This window comes from Lissotriton helveticus, chromosome 10 (genome assembly GCF_964261635.1).
Source record: "Lissotriton helveticus chromosome 10, aLisHel1.1, whole genome shotgun sequence".
Lineage (NCBI taxonomy): Eukaryota > Metazoa > Chordata > Amphibia > Caudata > Salamandridae > Lissotriton > Lissotriton helveticus.
Window position 1 is genome coordinate 882318409 of NC_136071.1, and position 5828 is coordinate 882324236.

Sequence of the window (5828 nt, forward strand, 5' to 3'; positions counted from 1 at the left end):
CTTTCTAAAGGCAACGCACCATCTATTATCTCGTCCAGGTCAGATTTTAAGCTGGTCACATCGAGTCTTTTGGCTTTTATCACAGCTTTCAGTATGCTATCTCTAGAGAGTCCATTTACATCTCTCCCATCACAGCTCTGTGTCCTACGTCTGGGCTCAGGCGTGTTACGGGGAGTGCTCCCATGCTCCCATCTCTCCAGGTCCCATGCAGTTCCATCCTCTCTGGGTGTATAGTGAAACACTTCTCTATTTCCCATAGTCCCACATTTCCCATTCTGCCTGGTTTCTCTAGGTGCATGGTAAGACATTCTATTATTCCCCATGCCTTCGCAATTTGCCTGTGATCTCTGATCACTCGACGCATAGCAAGATCCTTCGTGGTTCCCCATGTTCCCACGATTCCAGTGCTGTACGTTATCATCAGGTGCGTGGAGAGTGCACTTAAACCTATCCCTGTACTCTTGTGTCCTTTGGTCTCCCTCACTTTGAATGAGACGAGACGTCTCTCCACATTCCGTACTTCTACCTTTTCGCTCCTGCCCATTTCCACCGTCAATATGACGTGTAACTCCTCTACTCTCCTGACTTTTACCGTCCCACTCCTGACTGCTTTCGCTAGCCCCGCAGTGAGATAATGTCCCGTTGCCTCGACTTCCCCATTCAGCTTCTGCTCTTGACCTGTTGCTCGGTGCTTCTGTGGACCTATCCCATTCCTTCAAGTCAGCCCTCAACTCTTTATAGGATTTCGGCCGTGGTCCCCTCAGGTCCATCGGTCCTCTCTGACCCCCCTGTTCTGTTACGGGATCCACTGCTGAATCCAATGGGGTGCTCCACGTTATCGGTCCTGGCAATTGCCTCCAGGCATTTGTCGTGTTATTCCTTCTTTCCATCTCAACTCTTTCTCTGTCTAGCCGTACCTGTTCTTCCTCTCTCCCTTTCTCTGGGTGATAAACCGACACTGTAGGACCTATGGTAACGGGTACTTGAAGAGCATCTGGCAATCCATAAGACTCAACCCTCTCTGTTGCTGGCATCTTCTGCACCACAACCCTTCCGACTACTCTCTGTACAGGACTATGTTGAGGTGTCTCCTCAGCTTTGGTAGGTACCCAATTCGTTATAGGGAGTGGCCTATTCCCTTCTATGTCAACCCTATCTTCCCTTGGGAGCTCAGTACCTTCTATCTCCCTATTGTCCTGAGGCGGTCTATCTATCAACAACCTATTTATTAGGCCATCCTCCGACTCGCTTTCGTCATCCTCTTCTATGGGTCTCTTTTCTCCTGTAACCTCTCTCACTGGGTACAACTTATCCACTTCAATCGTCTGTACCCTCCATTTCTTGGCTTCCGCATCCCATTTGGCATCTTGCACTGCCCTTACTGATCGCCTTACCCTTTCTTGGCGTCTGTTCTGATTCCTGTCGTGCGCCGCCCTAATCCACGTATTAAGGGCCTCAAACTGTGTTGGTCTAGGCAAAGGTCTCAATGAGGACATAACTGCTTTCAGCTGATGCAACACTTCTAGTCTAAACGTTCCGTATTTCGGAAAAGTCAGTTCCTCATTCCCTTCTGTAATCTTACTCCAAGTATCAAGCCACAGTATAGTATGCAACCCAACATTCGTTGCCATATAGTGAGCTGGTGTACCCTCTGGCGGTGCCTCTTCCCCGTAATAAGATTCTCTTCTTTTTCTCTTAAAGATCGCTCTCAAACATTTAAAACACTTCATGTTCAAAATCTACAAAATTTCTATTTTCTCCGCGTTCGTTTACTTCCTGATGACAATCCACCAATCCCAGCGTGGTTCTCGCTAACCGGCCTATCACAGCGCGGCTTCACACCAACCGGCCTATCACAGCACGGCTTCACACCAACCGGCCTATCACAGCGCGGCTCTCGCTGACGTCACTCGTCTCCCCTTCACAGCAGTTCCCCTCCTTTCTCAGCTCGTCTCCCGGTCATGCATGCGTCCCATTCATACTCTGAAAAATGATTACTTCCGACCAAGCGATCACTTTCCTTGACTGTACGCCCACAGTCTAACTGTAATTGTCACCCTAACTGACGAAATGTCTTTCCGTGTACGTCCAGACAATCGCCTTAACTGATAGGTTACTTACACACGGTAACTTTCGACCTGCGTCCGTTACCCACACACTCACTCTTGCGGTCCCCCTATCTCGGTCCTGCGGGCGATCAATGGTACCTCATGACCCCCTTTACTCTGGTCGACAACTACTCTGGATGTTCGATACACCCGAACCACTTAAGCTCTCCCCCGAACTTAAGATTTTCACCAGTTCACCGGTTCACCAGTTTGCCAGGTTGCCAGTTTGCCAGGTTGCGCGCGCTCACAACCCTCCCTCAATCACACTACAGGCATTCAACTCCGCATGACATTACAATACAGATACAACACAAAACACCGCAATCTGTCAACGCATGACCCTTGTTATACTCACTCTTGTCCGACCCTGCTGCTTTTCTCTCGCACCGTCAGCACCTTCTTCGGCAGGCGATTCTTCCGCTGCTCATCTCTCGATCTCTAGGGACCTTGGGGTAATCTTAACCTAGTCTAGATCACCTTCCTCTAGAAGGTAACCATCCTTCTCTGCTACCAACTGTTACGGCGGGATTTCTGATCTATTGCTATAGATCTAGATCCCAACTCAGGTCGACTGAACTGTTGATACCTGTCATAGAGTAAAAGGCAATCCACTACTAGGTCAATCAGTTAAGGACTTACACCACTCTAAAGAACCACTTACTACGAATAAGTTTTAAAAGTTTATTATAAAGCCAAAGTTAACTGGAGATACAAACATCTCAAAATAAGGTTCAAAAGATATACTGGTATCAATACAAACATAAACTTTCTAAATACTCTTAGTCGGCAGAAGAATATCACCAAAACCAATTCAAAAATCATCAGAGTTGCAAGAATAGACACAAGCTGTAACTTGTGAGTCATTTACAGAAAGGAAGAAAATCCAGATTAGACTGTCCCTACACTAGACTAAGTGACATCCCTACTTAGTAAAATCTTAACCTAAAAAGGTGTCAGCCGTGGTGACTTCCAAAGAAGATCACTCACTTCCCTTAGTCTTCGTTGTGAATCGGTGTCTCGCAGTTATCCTATCTGCCTACCCATCCGCTCTCTTAGGTTCCTCAGACCATCTGCCCTAACTCCACCCAGGGGTGCTGTCCCTAATACAAAAATCACATTTACAATAGAAACGCCCTTTAGAGACGCCCCTCACGTGGTGTCGGTTCTGGCATTTTCCATGCTGATACTCCTCTGGGCCCATCGTTAGCGTTGACCTTGCTTCTCAGGCTCTTCTCCGGCAGGACGGTACCCCCCAGGAAATTCCTGAAGCCTCCTCCAGGCCTGTGCCTGGCTCCCTGAACAAAACTCTATTCATCACTCTCTTGATTGGAACCTCCTCGCACCTGCAAACAGACACTTGTACAGTGGGCCCCAAATTCCGGCCTCCACCGTATCTTCTAAGTCGTAAACCTTCAAGCAGGCTCCGCAATTTATGCTTAACATGACCTTCCTCTAACTAACACATGCAGATCAAAAGAAATGACCTTATCTATTCAGGCCTATTAGAATTACATGAAACGGGCCTGTGCACTCTGTAAACCTTTAATTTCTTAGTCTAAACAGTATTCTAACTTATTACACACAATGGTTATATGAAACACTTCTATAAAACATATATTTCAGTTCTATGATCAATAATACTTTGAATTACAACAACATTAAAAATCCATATCATGTGAGAGTGTAACAGCACCTTTCATTCTCTGTGAACTGCCATGTGGCCTACACATTTCTACGTTTCACAGCATTACATTCTCCTCTACAACAGCCACATAACATGGGATTTCAACATCATTCTAACATCTCTACACACTTCTACATTAGCTTTTCACACTGATATATGCATTCTATTTTAATTAAACACTCTTATGTATTTTCACTCTATAAATTCGACACTCTTATGTAATCTTTACTAAACTGATGCAACGTGCTTGTAAATATGGTGCACTTCTATTTTTTTCTCGATTTGCGCTCTTTCACTACTCTCACAGAATATACAATCGTTGATAAAGTAAATTTTTTCTCTACCCTTCTAACAAGTAATAACGAACTCAATTCCTTCTGAATACACATAAAGTAACAATTCAAAGTTTGACTCGAACGAATTTACAAAATCATTTACGCACTTTCAAACGGAATGTTTCTCTAACCATACATACATGAAATCTTGGTAGGACTTTAATCAACCATAGAAATCCACATTTGCCAGTAAGAATAGACGACGCTTCCTTACCCTTCACACAAGCTCGGATAAATTCTACTACTCTTTTCGCAGTGAGTTTTAAAACAGGCTCTAAGTCCCTATACTCGAAAGCTACGATTTCATAGACAATCCTCACTATACATTCTACCTAGCATACCTAAAATCCCTAAATTCGTGTTGTACGCCCACAACACTTGTGATATATAACAATACCACTATTTTGAAACAGAACAAATGCACTGTGCAACTTCACTTGTCACACTACTCATATGCCGGCACAACTAAGATTTTTCACACTGCAGGAAAAAACCTTTCGACTACATGTAACAAGTGAGCCAACTCAACATATGTTAAACATCGATCCTATGTAATTACCATGTAGCATGTCAGTTACCATAGCAACCGTAACTCTGCTACCAGAGAATTGATCCAGCGCCCCTATAGAAAATATGTCATAGTAATGTTACCCAACTCCACAATACTCACTATTAATCAAGAAATACTCACATGGCCCATAAACTAATGTGACATATTTTGAGCAACTGAATCATGTGACCTAATTAATAAAACCTTTTTACAAATTATATACACATTTATATACAACTGCAGTTTAATGATTTCACCATGGTTTTTATAAAACTCTGTATTTAATTAAGTCACTTAGGCTAATGGATCTGCTGATGATAACATGACTCTGAAATAACAAGACCAGCTTGTCTTTTCAATAATCTTATTTTATTAACTATTTATTCGAGGAAAGTGCATTTTATTAGAATCTTTTTATTCAAGCAGCATTATTTGAAGAATAGCAAATAGAACCAACAGTTTTAAGCAAAATCAATTAGCATTATATAATGAAGAATAAACAGTTTTCCATCACCTAGACCCTAACTTCCCTGTCTAAAACCCACTTCACCTTAAAAAATAAATGTAAAAGTCATTTAGCCCTTTTGATCCTTACGTGCTCCAAAGAGTCCAACAGCACGTCTCGCCTAACTGGAACCAGGAGAAGATGAGCAGCAAGAGCTCCCTCCCTCCCATGCGGACAGTTTTTATACCTTTTCTGACTAACTAAAGTATCATTATCGGACATTTTTCTTGTCAATACAAACATCTCATTGGTTGAGCCATGCCAGTCCACTGTCAGACCACGCACTCCTGACCAAGACCGGGGCTTCATCATAGCCCTTTGTTCTTAGTTCCACCAACCTCTTTGCTTCCTCAAAACGATACTTTTGACGGGGAGAAACATTTACTTCCTAATCTTGGCAAGCCATTCAACGTCCTGTCCTTGGAAATGTCACCAAGAACACATTCAACTAGACCAGGATTTCTTCTGCATTAAACGTTGTCAGCTCAGCAAATATTCTGCGCATGTGTGAAAGTTTCACTCTGGTCAAGTCTCAAAGGCTGCAGTACTGGCAGCCATTTTCTTTTGGCCCACTCGCAAAACTAATGCATAAACAAACACAAAACATCAAATAATGTGAGAAATAAAGTTCGTTCTGTTACCCACC